General features: G+C 40.6%; 1 protein-coding gene and 1 non-coding gene across 2 annotated transcripts in view; both read left to right on the top strand.

The window, feature by feature from the left end:
• Positions 1-19129, top strand: part of marchf1 (E3 ubiquitin-protein ligase MARCHF1) — a 97789-nt gene that overhangs the window by 59183 nt on the left and 19477 nt on the right. The window lies entirely within an intron of this gene.
• trnav-cac lies at positions 14736-14807 on the top strand. Its single transcript has one exon. It is a non-coding gene; the product is annotated as a tRNA-Val (tRNA).

Genomic DNA, 19129 nt, shown 5'->3' with positions numbered 1-19129 from the left:
AGAATAAATAATTGAAAAGGATCATATAAAATGGAAATAGGGAGAAGGCAGAAGAGTGAGACTAAACAGATCACCAAATTGCCTTTTCAGTATTGTAAATGATAACAACAACAACAAAATTACATTTTGTAGTACCTTTCATGTCAGGAGGACATCCCAAGGCGCTGGACAATCAGTGTTTCGATCCCGAGCTGGGATGGATCAGGGAGGCTGGAGGGCAGTGGTAGGGGGCGGGGAAGAGAGTGACGGTCGAAGAGATGGTTCTTGAAGGAGGCACGGGAGGGGATGAAGCTGCCTGGCTCATTACGTGAGTGTTGGTTATCGTCACAAATTTGGGTGTTTGATCCAAACAAGCTTTGCAGGCTTCACACAAAACATGCTGCACTAGACTGAATAGTCACTAGGTGATAAGATCATAAGCCCTTCCCCTCCCACCCACGTTGCTGATTTCCAACTTTGAAACTTGACCTGTTGCCTGGTTCTCCAATGTTTCAGAAAACTGACTTCTAAGTTGAGGCTGAATTTAAGAATTTTTCAAGATTTGGCACAATCTTAGACATAAAGATGTTTGGCCCTTTGGAGTGGGAAGTTGTTTTTTCCTTCCTTAACCCAGGAGGGGTTGAAGCCAAACAACTATGGATGACCATGAGAACTAGGGTGATTGGAGCACCCACTAAGCTGTAGAATATCCCTAACGTACCTATTTGCTTAACATTATCCAGTAACAAAAATCTTTTAACAAGACGAGTCAGCAGTACAGTTGCTGGCATATAATGGAGTGAATTTCACATCAGTGATTAACATATAAATTGTTTGCTGTGTCTTTATAATAACAGTTCCTATTAAAACGGTGTTGTGAAGCGATCATTATTTTTAGCGATCAATATAAAGCAGACCCTAATAACTTCTTGCAAACTTAAACACTGTGCAAAGAAATATTTAGAATGTATGGTCAGAGGAGTGGGGTGGGTGGGGAGTTGGGGAGACACTATGAGAATACCCATGTGCATGTGGCAAGAAACAAGCTCTTATTGAAGTCAGTCAGGCAGACAGAGAAAAATCAATGTTCCCTAGAGACTTTGATGTTGGCCTACATTAAATCAAGGAAAAAAGACTTCATCTTCAACTGATTAAAAATATATTTTATTAAGCTCAGTGCAATTGCAGTCAGTCCTACACATTGTCTCCTCCTCCCAACCCAATTTCTCTAGTTGTCCGCGCCATCACTCTGCTTCTCAGCCTATTTTCCCTGGAGAAAATTTGTCTGATTTTATTTATTCTCTATTTGTTCTCCTTCACCATTTCTCTCCTCACAGTAGTGAGGTACACTTGGCTGTGGTTTTATGGGCAGCCATAATACTTGTTCCATACTTATTTCTAGATAATACTTTTAAGAGAAAAGTAAATAATTATTTCGGGAGGACAAGTTTGCAGGGCTATGGGGAGGGAACGGGGGAGGGGATTGATTTTGATAGATCCTTTGCAAAGGGCCAGCACAGACACGATGGGCCGAATGGCCTCATTTTATGATTCTATAAGACTAGATCTTTCTTGTGCTGTCTGAGAAGATATAATTGTTTCAATGTCTCTTATCCTAACGGAATTCTTCTTAAGAATTCACTTTTCACCTCTCATCTAATAAGCCTAAATATATACTTTTTTACAGTGCTGTAAAATCACAGGGAGATTATTACAAATTGGCATTTATCAAAGATTGAACACTCTCTTCACTCTCTGGTGCTTCTTGGTACATTTTCCCACAGAGTAAACACAATCTTCTCCAAAGTTTTCTTCACTCACTTTGTAAGTGAGTCCTGTACAGTGAGTCCTATAGCTCAGTGGTTAGAGCACTTGCCTCGCAAGCGAGAAACCTGGCTTCAATTCCTGGCAGGGCAAAATGTTGGGCAAATTTCCTTACTCCACACACCTCTGTTTATCTACTAGGAATTAGGAACCCAGTTTTTAGTCGAATGGCAGATCGCTTTTCCAAGGCTAATAATTCCTTCAATTAAAAAATAATAATAAGAGGAAATTGGTCACTCAATCCAAGACTGTTTGTGGGACACTGCTGTGTGCAATTAGCTGCCGTATTTCAGTCACAAAATATACAGTCTTTTCACTTTACAGTATATTCTGTGAAGCACTTTGAAGACGTGATAAGGCACTGTATCAAATGCAAGGATTATTATTTATTATTATTAAAGCGACTGCCAAGAGATGAACTGGGCCATGCATTTCCATCCCCAGTCTTCTCTGAGGCCGCGGTGCCCAGCCAGGCAGCAGCAGCTGCACTGTTACAATTAATGTAAGTGCCTTAACCTAGGTTAAGGTAGATACAAGGTCATAAAACAATAGAACCACAGAAATTTAAATAATTCTTGCATTTGATAGAGCACCTTATCACATCATCAAGAAACTCAAAGCGGTTCACAGAATTTACCATGTAGTGTATTTAAGTGTAGTGATTGTTTATTTTGTCCATGAACGCAGAAATCAATTGTACACAGCGATGCCCTACAAAGAGCCATAGAGTGAATGATGGATTTTATTTAGGGGATTGTTGCCAGGACACTGGGAGAAACTATTCTCTTTTCGAATAGTTGAGTGACCACATTTTTTTTAAAGGATTATTACCCCCGGAAAAACGATCCATCAATTGACTAACTGGGTTCCTGCTTAATACTAGGTGAATAGAGGTGTGTGAAGTAAGTGTGAAACTTGCCTAACATTTCGCCCTACCCAGGAATCAAACTCAGGTCCTCTCACATGTGAGGCGAGTGCTCCAACCAATACTCTACAGGCCTCAACAATTGAGGACGGAGAGAGAGAGCAGAGGCTGTAAACTAAAAATAAAGTTGAAACCTCATTAAAATTCAGAAAGGAAAGTGCTGTTTGTTTTATTTGAGAGATGTCACACATTAACCATGACACTAGGAGAAACCCTTCCCTATTTGAATAGTGCCACGTGATCTTTAGCGTCCACTTGAACAGTTAATGACTCATCTGAAGGATGGCACTTCCAACAATGCAGCAGTCCATCAGCACTGCATTGGTATGTCAGTCTAGACTGTGAGCTTAAAGTCCTAACATGGGGCTTGACCTCACAACCTTCTGACTCAGAGATGAGAGTGCTATCAACTGAGCCAGACTCAGAGCACATTAAGAGTTCATTCAGCCCATTGTGCACGTGATGACTCTTGAAAGAGCAATCCACTTAGTCTCAATTTCTTCCCTTTCTTCCTTTTCAGATATTTATCTAATTCCATCTAAAAAGCTAATATGGATTCTGCCTCAACCATCATCCTCAGCAGGGCATTCACATCATAATGTAAAAAGAATGTTCCTAACTGTTCACTTTGCTCTTTTGGTAATTACTTTAAATCTTTTGCAGTCAAATTATTGAATCACCGACCAGTGAAAATTATTTCTTCTGACTGAAGTTAACAAAACTCTTCACTATTTTACCGATTGTAATTCAGCAGGGTTCCCTTTACCTGTCACTACCAGTTGACTCATGCTAGAAAATGCTTTTCGGGGACAATGAGAGCAGGATTGGGCTCAACAGGGATGGCAACGTGCTTAAATAGACACATGATGAATGGCCATGTGGGTGAGGTATAGAAGAGCTGTGAGTGTCAATGGAACCATAACCTAGTATCAATCAATACCATTATCAATAGGGTAAGTGCAAAAATTAGTCGGCAACAAACTGAAACTCGTTCAAAGATGGTATTTCTAACAGGAATCCTTATTAAAGAATCACGTTAGAATTCCTTTCGACCTGGGTTCTGCTCCAGAACTCTGCCCCAGTCGAATGCGTCAGAGCAGTTTCGATAAGTCAGTATGATGTACTTCCCCCATATAATTAATACATTTTTCTGCAATAGCTTCTGATCACTAAGTACTATTAAACTGAAATACCTGTTTTTGCTCTAGAATACTACTTTTAGGTGGAAAGCGTTGCAAGCCAAACATTCTAGGCCAACCATTCCAAACTTGGGTGAATTGGAGTGAGAGATAAATCCTATATTGAACAATAAAGAAAACCTCCCAGTTGGAGGGAAGCTTCCAAGCCAGCTGCCTTTGAGTTTGCATCTTTGTCCACAAAACACCCATTCACTCCACTTAAAGTACATCTTGTAAAGTGCTTTGAGATATCCTCTGATATATCCAATGCAAGGACTATTGAACCATATAAATTTACAGAGCAGAAGAAGGCAATTCAACCATGATGTCTATGTTGGCTCCTTTAAGATGAATCCTTTCAGTCCCATTTTCTTGCATTTTCCCCTGTAGCTGATTCCTTTTAATGTGTTTAACTACATCCCTTTTGAAAGCCAACATGGATTCTACCTGAACCACCACTCCCAGATTATTATTATTACTAAAGACTAAAACTTCTTTTGATGCCCTTCTCCCATTTCTCCCCATTATCGCAATAAGCATACATTCAGAGAATATAATTTTCACACTTGAATTCCTCTGACGTGATTTTTTTCAGACGAAAAGTTATTATTCTGTCTCATGTCCCCTTGAGAGAAGAAGATTGAATTTTAGAATGAATCCAAGATTATAAAACAAAGGACTATTTTTCTCACTAACAGGAAATTTACAGGACTTGGCAGGATATGTTTAGAATGGGAAAATCCACTTATAGATCACCAAGTTGACACTAGGTGTCAGCTAGCTTAATTGGTAGAACTTTGCCTGAGTCAGAGGGTTATGGGTTCAAGCCCCAGGTTGGGATTTTGAACTCACATAGTCTAGGCTGACTTTCCAATACAGTATTGGGTGGGAGTGTTACAAACATAATTGGAAGTCCTTTGAATGAGACATTAAACCAAAGTCCCCTCTTAGTTGTTCAGGTGGATATTAATGATCCCATGGCATTATTCAAAAAGAGAAGGTTTTTTTTCTCAGTATGCTGGCCAACAATCTCCCAGACAAAATTGATCATTCACTTTAATAGCTGTTTGTGGAACATTGCTGTGGGAAAATTGGCTGCCACATTCACCTCCAAAATGCACAAACTGCACTTTACAATAAACCTGTGAAACGTTTGAGGTGTCCTTCAGATGTGAAAAGATGACATGTCAGAAGCAAGGATTACAGTGGAACCTCACTAATCGGGTCACTCAAGGAACTGGGCAAAAGTGACCTAACTTAGTGATGGGGACCTGATTACTGAAACAGGTCGGGTGATTCAGGTCACTGAGATTATGTTAAGGGCATTGGTAATGAGCAAGAGTGATGAACATTCAACAACCATACTTTGCAATCTCATTAAAGTAAAGGCATTGTCACATTTAAAACAAAAGCTGTCATGTATTCAGCCTACCTTTTGAGAATGCATCCAACTTGTGTTCTGCAAGTGCTATAGATCACAGCTAACTGTCTATGACTGTTGCCCTGACTGGTTTCGATTAAGTCCACTCTCTCACATAAGGACAACTCCTTCCTTGGTGGCATGTTTGCAGCACTGTCCAAGCATTGGGCACAAGAGATCAGGATAGACTGCAGGAGCCGGACAAAGTCGAATTCCCGCTTGCATGGCTTCCGCGATCCCAACACTCCCTGCACCGCGCATGTGTGACTGAGCCCACTCCGTCCACTATAGCAGCATTGAGGAAACAGCATGAGAAGCTCAAGGCCTAGCGCACTGTGTACAGGTTAGTAGCGGAGGAGGGTGTTTGTACCGGAGGAGGGTGCTTGTAGCGGTCGCAATCGATGACCGTTGTTCTGAATAGTGAGGTGCCCTGTTTACTGAAGCAGGCAGACTAACTTTTAACATGGAGAATGAAAGAGACTGTGAAAATGTGCCCACAATTGTGAGGTGGGTGGATTACCGAGGTGACTGCAAACTGGGTTTCTACTGTATTAGCTTTTGATCATTTTCTGACAAGTGGAAAATGAAACCCGAATCTCACACTCATTTTCTTGAAATTCCTAAACAAGCCTTTTAACAATTATTTGGTCAAATCCCATTTCCTGTTTAGAGGTATTACATTAGAATTGTTTTTTTATTGACAGGCAAATGAAAGGAAATGAAGATACATCATGGCTGTTAGCTATTTGGCAAAGAACAGATGTGACAAAATAGAATTGGTTCCACTTATGGATATATTTGGTACTTGTTGGTGCTCTATTGGTGTCAATATTGTACAACCGCTGTGTTTTCCCCATGGAATCAAGTGTACACCAAATGGACATGTGAGACTTTAACAAAGACATGTGTTTTCAATGGAGCTAAAGTCTTACAACTATTTGTGTTGTACAGAGGAGAGAGCCTGAAGAAAGTAATAATCCTTGCATTTGATGTAGCACCTTATCACATCTTCGCGACGTCTCAAAGAGCTTCACAGAATATACTGTAAAGTGAATTGACTGTATATTTTATGGCCGAAACACAGCAGTCAATTGCGCACAGCAGTGTCCCACAAACAGTTGTGCTATGAGAGACCAATTTTTTTTGAGGGAATTATTACCCCCGGAAAAGTGATCCACCAATCGACTAACAACTGAGTTTCTACTACCTGTTAGCTAAACAGAAACGTGCGGAGTAAGGAAACTTGGCCAACATTTCACCCTGCTGAGAATCGAACCTGCGAGGCGAGTGCTCTAACCACTGAGATAAAGGACTCCTGTAAAACATCATTTACATTGCAGGCATTGCATTGCCTGTGAGCAATACCTAAAGCCACTAGAGCACTTTTTAGATTCCACTATTTCACCTTTCACTGTTTTCAGAGTTGGTTCCTTTGAGAGTTTATTTCATGTGCTCTATGCCTTGTTACAAGCAGCATAGTGATCTTTGCGAGCCTTACAGGGTTTTTTTTGATGGAGTATTGAGCATTTCTCCAGCATGTTCAGTTAAATGTTGCAACACAGTAAGATCGTTTACTGGAAGCATTGAAGTGCGTATGTAGAACTAGTCACATTGCCACATGGGAAGCTGCAAATGGAAATGTTGGCTCAAAGTCAAGGGAAGAGAGTTGAACATGACCCTTACAGCATGTTACAATGCTAGTGGGAAGTAGCCTTGTGGGAATATTTAAATTACTGCCTTTAATAGTACAAAGTCACTTAGTATAAAAAAACTGCCATTTCTAGATGACAGATTTAAAGCGAGAGATTAATCAAGGTATTTCATGCCCGACAGTGTAAATACCTAAAACAGAAACCCAGTGATACTGCACCATGTAGAGAACTGCAGTGTGTGTTGGTCTTAATAATTAATACTGTACCACCTAATGTGCGGACTGAACTGTGCAGAGAGACAGAGGTAGATACATGCTACAAGTTCGCATGTAGCTTAGATCACTGTGATCTATAATGAATGACAGCACACTGTTCAACACTTTTGTCTTGAGATTTTTAGCAATAATATTTCAACCATAACATCTGCCGCAGCACTAATTGCATTTCTATGAGTTCGCCCAGGAAACCGCCCACTTTGCAACAGCAACTACCAGGCAGAGCTCACCTCAATCATCCTTGGGAGCTGCAAACTCACTGTCAGTTGATCTACCTCCTCCCCACTGTTTGCAGTGCTGCTATAGGACTAATGGCTTCCACACATGCTCGACCCCATTCCATATGTCACGTCACTTCATGAGAATGGATATTTCCATTTAATGGATTTTGCAACAACCTTAATAGTCCTGTCCCTTTACTCTCAACGTTGCACAATAAAAATTTGTATACTATGCATTCCTGACTTAAAAGAGGCATTGTATTCATGGAAAAAAAAGTTTGTCAAATTAGGAACACAGGAATTCAGTTCACCTTCCAACATCCTGGCAGCCGTATGCACGTCTCATGCCCTGAATGACCGATATACTGTATCCCAAAATATTATTTCCTGAAAGAAATCGAATTTGCTTTTGAAAGAATCAACACTTTCTGCTTCCACTGTCTCCAAGTAAATGGTGCTGGAGTGGAGTTCTCTTCGCTCACAATCCGTACTTCCAGCTGTGTAAGCAGCTTTATATTTATATTTATACAACTTTGATTCCTCATTAAGAAATCCCATTAACAAAAAGTGCAAATTTGTGCATGTTATGTTAGATTATTTGGGTGTCAGCCTGGCTCAATTGGTAGCTATCTCACCTCTGAGTCAGAAGGTTTTAAGTTCAGCCCACACATGGAGGCTATGAATGCACAATCTAGACTGGCACTCACAATAGAATGCTGGGGTTGTGCTGCATTGTAGGAGAAGCCATCCTATGAATAAGACATTAAACCAGGTTCCAGTTTGTCTGTTCAGGTGGACTTTAAAGATCCTATGGCATGATTTGAAAAGAGAAGGGAGTTCCTCTCAGTTTCCTAGCCAACATTCCTCATGATAAAATTGATCATTCACTTCATAGTTATTTGTGGGACATTGGCTGCCCATTTGCCTGCAAAATACTCAGTGACTTCAATTTACTGTAAAATTATATGAAGTGCTTTGTGATATCCTCCTGACAGGAAATGCACTTACATCAGATTATTTTTCTTATCTGCTCCATGTTACTGGAGATGCCTGTAAGCAATCCCAGAATTCTGAGTTGTCTTAAATTGACCAAAGAAAATCGCAGACTTAATGGACTTGTTTACTACATAAAAGCTAACTATGTGACAAATGCATGAAGGCCAAGGACAATGGAAAAGGAGTGGAAGAATGTTTACAGAACAAAGTTTCTTCAACATCATCGTTCTCGGTGGGCAGATATTGTTATTAACTTCAATGGACATAAAATAACTTCAATCTGTGGTACTAAGACTTGTTTGAAACAAGCTATTGGAATTTTGATCAAGGCGAAAAGATGTTGACAACTACGGATATTAGTGATAGGATGAGATTGATAAAAAAACATTTTTAGTAAAGCTAAATCCAAATAACTTGACAAGGTCGATGTGTACATTTTTACAAGGTATAAATGTAAGGATAATTCTCAACGAAGGCAGAAGAGCTAGTTTGGAGAAGAGAGAGATTTAGGAATGGACTAGCTACCCATAACACTAGCTATCCGTAACCAATATTTTAAAGAAAGAAGACAAAGATCAAGACAACTGTCAATATGATCAATGCACACAAAACAACAATCCTGGTATCAGTTGAAATTCTCAATGAAATGGGAAGAACTGTGTTCGGAGAAGAGTTTGAAGAAGACCTGAGTTTGTAATCGAAGAAACCAAGTGCAGTCAATCTCAAAGAAAGAGAGATATACTGCAATCAACATGGATTGACACACGTTAACAAGTATTGATCCGATCAACTCATTGCAGTGAACTTTACTAACCCTTCGTAAGCGTTAATTTTGATATGTATAATCTTGCTAATCTTTCATTAAATTTTACTACTTAAAAGGAAATTTTTCAATTCATACTTCAACTCAGGGACACGAATTTAATCGAACCCTACATGCTCCTCGACCAGAGCAAGAAATGTATTCTTCTGTTGCTCATAGAGCATTAGAAATAGGATGAAAAAATAAACTGTTCAATTAACAATTAGTTGATAACAGGTGTCATAAATATGTTGTCTGAGTCAGAGTAATAGGATATTATTTGTTCCTATGTTGCTAATTTCCACTGTTATTTAGTGATGAGCATATAATGCATTAATCTCTGCTGACCAGGAAATTGAATAACCATTAACAGTGTGCACATATAATGGGAAATTACACAGCTCAAGATAAGCACCCAGATGACTGAAATAAAAAGAAGTTAAAAACTAAAAGGTTACCTGGACCTTGCAGAGCAAGAAATTATATTTGAGTCTTTGGAACTAAGCTTTGTAAAAATGCTGGGGCCTTAAATGTCTCATTTTATTCCCTTAAAACTATTATTTTAAAATTGTTTAGAATTTTGGGAAATTCTTGAAATGATTGTGCATTTGGAAGATGATTTGCTTCCTTCTGTTAAAATTAAAACTGAATTTAAAATGTTTTTAAAAATTCTGCCTGATTTTTTAATTTTGAGACGAGTGTCATAAACCTAAGGTTTCAGGCATTTTCAAAGCCAAAAACTTGATTCCACTTACCTCTGTACCACTCTCCCTTTGACATTTGGGAATACAGAAATATTGAGATCTACTATGCTACCAAGATTTAATTCAGAATAATCAGTTAATAAAATAATCCTTGCTTTTAGTATAGTGCTTTACCCCGCTGTCAAAATATTCCAAAGCACTTAACAGGATTTGTGTAAAATGTAGTTATTGTGTATTTAATTAGGGTGAGTTATCAGAAATACGAACAGGCTAGTGTCTCAGACTGCTGGTCACAAACTGCTATAATCATATGAATTTAAAGGTACAAAAATAATGCTGACTTAGATATAAAAAGAACCTCTGGACTGCAATATCCACTGCAATTTAATATCCAATCCGAACCTTAGATTATCTAACTTGAAATACCCCCAAAAAAGGTCAATTCATTCAGTTTGTAGGTTTGAAATCAGTTCGATACTTGCAGATTGAGGGTAGTTTTGCTTGAATACACAGCTGCTGAATCTTTTTGTTGCTTTTAACATAGCACAAAGCCAAGGGTTTTGTCTTGTGGTTTTTTTCAGTCCAGCAGAAGGCCTGCTGTGTTAGTGGTTTTGGACCCCAGATTGTTACACATCCATCACAAGCTGATTAGTAAAATTGACAGAGTGTCTTTCTCTTTTATACACTGAGCGATTAAAGAATTCACTTTCCACCCTTAGGATCTGCAAGAACTTAGAGATACAATTTATATCCTGGCCACTTTTAATTGTTTTCGTATAAACACATGCAAAAATTTATGTTATCATAGAATCATAGAAATTTACAGCACGAAGAAGGCTATTCCACTGATTGAATCTACCTGGTTCTCAGAGGAAGGTGATCATTCAATCCCACTGCCCTGCCATGTCCCCATACAACTTCAAGCTTCTATCTTTCATGTACCTGTCTTACTTCCCTCTTGAAATTCAGAATGGACTCTACCTCTAACACCTTGCTGCTCAGGGCATCCCACATCCCAGGAACTCTCTGAGTAACCCTCCACAATAACTCAAGGTGCAGTGTGGGGTCCCAAAGCCTTGGCTTTTGCCAACCTGCACCTACAACCTTATGGAGTCGTGTAGCTCAGTGGTTAGAGCACTCGCCTCACAGGCGACAGACCTGGGTTTGATTCACGGAGAGCAAGTTTCCTTACTCCACATGCCTTTGTTTACCTAGCAGTAAGTAAGGAACCTAGTTGTTAGTCGATTGGCAGATTGCTTTTCCAGAGGTAATACTTCCTTCAAAAAAATAATAAATTGGTCACTCAATCAACAAGACAACAACAAAATGTAATTTATAGAGCACCTTTCACGTCGGGAGGACGTCCCAAGGAGCTGGACAGTTGGGTCAGGACCCGAACAGGGGGGAAATGGTTAGGGTGAGGGGAGGAAAGGGAAGGAGCGAGGAGGGGGGAAATTGTTAGGGTGAGGGGAGGGAAGAGAGGAGGTGAGGAGGAGATAGAGAGTCGAGAGGGGAGCTGAAGGCACGGTCGAAGAGAAAGGTCTTGAGACCGGCCTTGAAGGAGGAAAGGGAGGAGGCGGCGAAGGCACTGGGGGATGGAGTTCCAGAGCCTCGGGGCTGAGAGGCTGAAGGCCCGACCACCGATGGTAGGGCGGTTGGGGCGGGGGATGTGGAGCAGACCGGAGCCAGAGGAACGGAGGGTACGGGCAGGTAGGTAGGGGGATAGTAGGTCAGAGAGGTAGGAGGGAGTGAGGCCGTGAATGGCCTTGTAGGTGAGGATGAGGATCTTGAATTCGATCCTCTGGGGGATGGGGAGCCAGTGGAGGCGAGCGAGGGTGGGAGTGATGTGGTCCCGAAGCCTGGTGCGGGACAGTACACGAGCTGCAGAGTTCTGAATGACCTGCAGCTTGTGGAGGGAGGTGCCGGGAAGGCCGGCGAGGAGAGAGTTCCCATAGTCCAGCCTTGAGATGATAAAGACGTGGACCAGAGTTTCAGCAGCGTGAGGGATGAGGTAGTGCCGTAGTCTGACGATGTTTTGGAGGTGATGGAAGGCAGTGCCAGTTGTGGCGCGGATGTCAGGGTCGAACAGAACGCCAAGGTTCCTGACTGGCTTTGAGAGGTGGAGAGTGCAGCCTTGGATGCTGATGCTGTCAGCGCCTGAGGTGCGGAGGCGCTGACGTGAGCCAATCAGGAGGCCCTCAGTTTTGCGCACGTTGAGCTGAAGAAAGTTGTCTCTCGTCCAGGACTCGATGTCGGACAGGCAGCTGTCAGGACATCGGTGGTCATGGAGTTGAGGGTAGAGGAGGAAAGGTAGAGTTGGGTGTCATCCGCATACATGTGGAAGTTAACCCCATGTCTGCGGATGATGTCACCGAGGGGGAGCATATAGAGGGTGAAGAGGAGGGGACCGAGGACAGAGCCCTGAGGGACACCGCACGAGACAGTGCGGGGGCTGGAGGAAAAGCCATTTGTGGAAACAAAATGAAGACAGTGGGAGAGATACAACCTGAACCACTCAAGGACAGGGCCTTGAAGGTTGAGGTGGAAGGACAAGTGGTGGAGGAGGATAGCATGGTCGACCGTATCGAATGCGGCTGATAGGTCGAGGAGGACAAAAAGGCAGAGGGAGCCCTGGTCGCAGATGGTCAAGATGTCATTGGTGACCTTGACCAGGGCGGTTTCTGTGCTATGGGCACAGGAAACCCGACTGAAGGGGTTCGAATAATGCATGGGTGGAGAGGAAAGAGCGCAGCTGGGAGGCGACAACTCTTTCAAGGACCTTGGACAGGAAGGGGAGGTTGGAGATGGGCCGGTAGCTTGATAGCTGCGACGCATCAAGGGAGGGTTTTTTCAAAGTGGGAGTGATGATGGCAGTTTTTAGGGGAATGGGAACAGAGCCAGAGAAGAGGGACAGGTTGATGATGTCTGTGAGAAGTGGGGCAAGGAGGTGGAGGTGAGAGATAAGGAGTGGAGTGGGGATGGGGTCAAGGGAGCAGGTGGTGGGTTTCAGCGACAGGATGAGTTTGGTGACAGAGGGTGGTGAAATGGGGTCGAAGGTGTGTAGGGGAGGATGGGTAGGAGTCGGAGTGTGGGAGGGAAGGGGTGGGGGTGGGTGTAAGTTGGAGGGGGAGTGACTGCGGAGCGGATTCCCTTGATTCTGGATTCAAGGATATTAATTTGGAAGCCAGTTTTTCACAGTGCTTAGAAAGAACCAACTTCCAATTTCAGAATTTTTTACCATTCTGCTTATCTTTAATCTTAAGATTTCAACTTTATGTTTTATGTTTTTGGAAAGAGATGGGCAACCTGTTCAGCTGCAGTGTTATTGCAATGGCCACTAAATAACCTCTAATAGCAATAGGTTTGAGGTGTCAAATGTTTCACAAAAAGCAATCATATTGGTATATGCCAATTTATAGGTGTAAAGTGGGTCCGACACCATAAGACTAATGTCTTGCAGCTTTGTGTTATATTAATGTGTTTTTGAAGTGGAAGATTTCCTGGAAGTCAAGAATATTAATGTGTTTTATGAGTGTGACCAAAGCAAATAACCTTCATCAAGCAAGCTGAGCCATCAATGAGTGGACTTAGAAGGAAATCTAGCAGTTGTAAAAGTTACAGTCACTTTTGTCCTCAAAATAAGCAATTGTAATCTTGTGTTTATTGAAATACGAAAATACTATTTCAGGGTAGAAATTTCACCTGGGTCTAAATTTACTGTGTTAACATAGCATTCAGAGCAATTGGAATTTTTTCAAGTTCTTAAATACAACCTTAATGTTAAGATCTGTATTTAAGAATACAGCCTTAACAGTTTAAGTTCTTTTAAGGCTGTATTAAACAATTTGCAAAATTTTGAATATTTTAAAATGTTCATAGAGCAAGTCTAGACCCTCATGAAATTTTACCCCAGTAATCCCTCAGTGACTTAGTATAAACTGATATGATCAACTGGTTCAATGAGAGAGAGTCCAGTGTAATCTTATAAAGCAGGATTCTGAAGCACAGAAAAAGTTCTACTTTTCCTGCATATTATGTAAAATAGGTAATAGATCCTTATTAATCTACCACATGATGTCCTTAGTCGTCAATTAAATGCTGTTAAACATTATGGCTCCAATAATAAGATAAGTCCTGAAATACTTTTCTCCAATTACAAAATGAAAAGTGAAACAATGAAAACAAATTCCAATTACTCCAAGAAGCCTTATGCCCGCAATATGCCTGCAGCAATAAAGCTTCATAACACTTAAAATAGCTTATATACAGTACTTTAGTTATGTGCATGCAGGAAAACAGCGATGATTGAGTTCATTAAACCATGAAAATCAATGGGCAAGCCTTCAACAACACATTAAGAAAGTGCCAATTTAGCAACTGAATCCTGCTGATGTGGTATTAACATATCTGAGTAAAACACAGCAAGGTGTAGCAGTAAAAGCAGAACAATAATGTTGTATACATACAGTAAACAGTTTATTTAGGTGTTCGTATTTATTGCACAGGAGGTCGTGCAGCCCTTTGCGCCTGTGTTGGTGCTTATTTCTCTAACTAGCACTATCTACTCTAGTTTCATTCCTTGCTCTTTCACCATATCCTTTCAGTGCTATTTTTTCGAACCAGCCCTTTGTGGCGATCTCGGTAACCTTGCAACTAAACCTCTCACAGGTAGGGTGGTCCTAGCTAGACAAGCAGTGAGAAAGCTTGGCAGACAGTATTTTTCTCAAGTATACAATTCTCTTTTAAATTATTTATTTGGAGACCTGTAGCTCAGTGGTTAGAGCACTTGCCTCACAAGCAAGAGACCTGGGTTTGATCCCCGGCAGGTCGAAACCTTTAGGCAAGTTTCCTTTCTCCACACACCTGATAATAATCCCTCAAGAAAAAAAACCAATAATAAATTGGTCACTTCAATCCACGACTGTTTGTGGGACACTGCTGTGCGCAATTGCCACGTTTTGCCCACAAATATACAGTTAATTCACTTTACAGTATATTGTGTGAAGCATTTTGAGACATCTAGAAGACATGGAAAGCGCTATATCAAATGCAAGGATTACCATTATTTATTATTATTACACCTTTAAATAAGAGTAATCTGTTAATTTAGATGGAGCCATGCAATATACCTGAAAAATAGTATTTATACCAATTAACATTGCTACGAATAATAATATTCCTTGCAATTGATATAGCCCCTTAACACATCAATGAAGTGCCTCAAAGCACTTTGCAGGATTTATGGTAAAGCGTTGTGACTGTGTGTTGGAGAACGCAGCTGCTAATTTACTTACAGTAATGTTGCACAGCCATGAAGTGAAACTGTGGTGTGGCAGACAGGCTTTTTCCCATGCAAAATAAACTCTGAACAATGGGAGGTAGTGGGTACTTTATCCAATTTGTGAACAAGGCTGGGAAATCCAGATCCTGTTTATGAGTAAAAAGAAGCCAGCAAAATGCTGCCCTCTTGTGGTGAATTGACTTGAGTTTTGCTCTCCCAAGTGGGCAAAAATAAATTAAATGGACAATTGGATGGGAGGATGGACCTCGACACGTTGAAGCTGCTGAATTAGAATAGTTGAAAAAGCTTCCACTTGCCTGGATGTAATTGTGAAATTCCCGTGACTGAACTTGAAAACTATATCCTCTATATTAAGGACTCCCATGATGAGTCCCAACAATTTAGCCCCCCATTACATTGTTTCTGATGTTATTTTTATTTTTACATCTTGCTTATCTTTCTTTACTCTGTGAACTTCAGATCTGTGTGTTAGTTTGTGCTTTTCAAAGAGAGTTGGGTAATGTGGCACATGACCTTGTAAAAAATGCAATACAACAAGTAATTGGTGGGGATAACTATTAATCTCTTAGTTACACACTGTTACCAGGAAAGAAACAAAGTCCAGGTTCTCCATATGCAGGGGGAATGCATTGTATTTGGAAGAACTGATGGAAGTGTGTTTACTATATATTCATTTCCAGATTTTTTTTTGATGGATTCGTTAAATTGGGTTTTATCTGTCTTGTGATCCAGTTGGATGTGAATTAACATCCTCACCACTAGCTCACCAAAAACCTTGGCCTTTTTCTCCCACTTGTCCTGGCTTATATTTCCTCTTCATCTAAATTTAACCAATTTTGAGAACCCCACAAGTTTGAAAGAATTGTCAACTCACCTTATCGCTGACGCAGGCTGGCTCACACGTTTGTCTAATGACAACACTTATTTCTTTTCTAATTTATTTTAATATATAAAGGGCTTTGCGAGTTATTTTTTAGGTGAGAGGTGCTGTATAAGTTGGTGTCGTTGTTGTGTTACAAGAATGAAATGCTAAGAACCACCAGATTACTTTGCATATTAAACCAGTCCAGAAAAAGTATTCACTCAATCAATTGTGGTACCTCAGGCCTAGTTGGATACATTGAAGGCTTTTGTTTAAATGTTGCCTTATTCTATGTCAGTTCTTGTTAGAATTTACAAGTTGCTGGCAAAACTTACTCACTATCAGAATAATGCAAACTGCTATGAGCACTATTCCAATGAACAAAGGAAAGGATCCTCTCCAATGTGCTTTGTTTTATCAGCCAGGTTCTGAAAACCTATCGCCATGCTAAAGAGAATCTAAACCAAACCAACACTTCCACAAATGCATGAAAATTTACCTTTGTCGGTCATGTAGTGTGCACTCTCTCCTTGGAGAGACACTCATAATCTTTCCATAAACATCAACATGTTATATAAAATTTTGTTTGCTTTTTACAAGCTCTATAAATGTCAAGTGGTATTTGTAAGGTGCAGGAGTTCCTCTTAATATTAATGCATTTTGCACATTCAGGGTGTTCAGAGGGCAGTTGTTAGGATGTGGAATGCCCTGCCAAATATAGTGGTTGATGTAGGATTCATAGTTGCTTTCAAGAGGGAGCTAGATAGGTATCTAAAAAGGAGTGATTTCAGGAGTATGGGGACAAGGCCAGTAAATAAGACTGAATGGATTGTTCTTTCAAAGAGCCAGCACAACAGCAAGGTGCCAAATGACTTCTCTACTATAGCTTTCCGTACTTCTATTGTTCTTCCACTCCCAATCGCAATCAATGGGAACAATCAGTCCCTTAGATTCAAAATGCACGGATTCCAAGACATCTGCATTTACTGTCACCAGTAGTCCTGAAAAAGGTCTTTGCAGAGTCCGAATATTCCGATTTTGTACTTTTATAGATTGGGTTTTAGGGAGAGATACCTGAACTGATCTCAGTGTTATGGATGTCACTTCCATATTTTATTCCTTGTAAAGAGATACTCAAGAAGGATGTCTTTTATGTCTTAAAACTACTGTTTGTATTGTCCATGTCAATCCTTGCATTTGATATAGTGCTTTACCATGTCATTCAGACATCTCAAAGTGATTCATAGGATATTACGTGTAAATATAATGACTGTATATTTGTAGGACACTTGGGGAAACTCCATTCTCTTTTTGAATAGTGCCATAAGATCTTTAACATCCTCCTGAACAGGCAGATGAGCCTTCGCTTTATCTATAGGGCGACACACCCCAGCATTACACTGGCGAGTCAGTCTAAACTGTGAATTCAAAGTCCCGTTGTGGGGTTTGGACCCACAGCTTTCTGATTCACAGGAGAGAATGCTATCAAATGAATGCTAACAGCCAAGTTGGAATCCGCAAAATATTTCTGAATGCAGATGATGTTTTAATATGCATTTCACTCCAGAGTGTCTTGTTTTGTTTGGAGTGGGGGGAGAGGGGCATTCTGACTAGTTATCATAGTAACAGAATGAATTGGAAGTTATTCTCTTGATTTGGCAAGTTAATTATTAGCCAGGGGAGGGCATAAGAGATGTTTATTCCCCCCCCCAACCCTTGTTAATTCTGTGCTAGGCAGTAACTCATCCATTCTTTATTATGCAATTCAAAAAGATATTATTTTCTAAATATTATTATCATAAATTTCTTCCAATATTCTTTTCAAAACAGAAGCGATTTGCATTTTTAGAGTCTTATGCACAAGCTTTCCCTTACTTGCCGGCTTATTCATTGGGCAGTATTGTGAGCAATCTCATGGGGCAGAACACCAGAAATGTATAACTTATTAGGTTTATTCCTCATTTTCCATCCAAGACCTGACCTGTAAACCTAGAAGAAGCTACAGTATTGAATATATCAGTTGAGCCCTCTTATCTATTTGCTTCAGGCTAGCAATCCTGGCAATGGGAGGAGAACTAAGTGCATTAATGTATGGTAAACATCTCAACTTGTTTTGAAAATCCCCATTGGCAGAGCTGGTGTTGAAATCTTTTGTTTATGCAAAATAATTAAAACCTAGAAAATTCACAGCGGGATCTCAGTTTTGGAATAACCGTTGCTTTTTGATCAATGGAATGAACCTCATTTGGAGCACTGGCAGCAGAAGGTAATAAGATAGAAGTTGCTTTATTCACTAAATCTACATTTTGTTTATATCTCACAAGCCAAAACAGGAGACACATCTCTTTTATTCCAAGTTAGAATTGTCAGTGTAGTTCAGTTGGTAGCAGTCTCGTCGCGGAGTCAGAAGGGTGTGGGTTCTAGCCCCACGTCAGGACTTTGAACTCACATAGTCTAGACTGATGCTCCAATCCAGTGCTGGTGGTGTGCTGCATTGCCAGAGTTGCAGCCCTTTGGATGAGACATTAAACGGAGGTCCCACCTGCCTGTTAAAGATCCTATGGCACTATTCGAAAAGTGGAGGGAGTTTCTCCCAGTATGTTGGCCTCCGATACCTCAAATAAAATTGGTTCCTCACTTCATTTAGTTTGTGAGATAACAATTTGCTGTGGGACAGCAGCCACTGCGCCTAGAGTTACAATGAGTGATATGGCAGGGTAACAGACGATTTGGCCAAATTAGTTCATTGCCTATGTTTATAATCGACATGAGCCCCCATTCCTCTTATTCCCCTCTCTGGATATCCCTCTCTGCTCCCTTCTCCCTCGTTTATGCTCACTTTACAGCAAATCCTTGAAATGTCCTACCAAAGTGAAAGGCGCCATATCAAATGCAAGGATTATTTTTTAAGGGTGAGTAAGGTCTGTCCCAGGGACCACTCCACATACGACACTATGTCTTCACATTCAATTTGAGTTGCTAGAGTCAG

Source organism: Callorhinchus milii, unplaced genomic scaffold, assembly GCF_018977255.1.
Source record: "Callorhinchus milii isolate IMCB2004 unplaced genomic scaffold, IMCB_Cmil_1.0 Scaffold1, whole genome shotgun sequence".
Classification (NCBI taxonomy): Eukaryota; Metazoa; Chordata; class Chondrichthyes; order Chimaeriformes; family Callorhinchidae; genus Callorhinchus; species Callorhinchus milii.
Note: the sequence above shows the minus strand (reverse complement) of the source record. Positions and strands in the feature narration are given on the sequence as shown.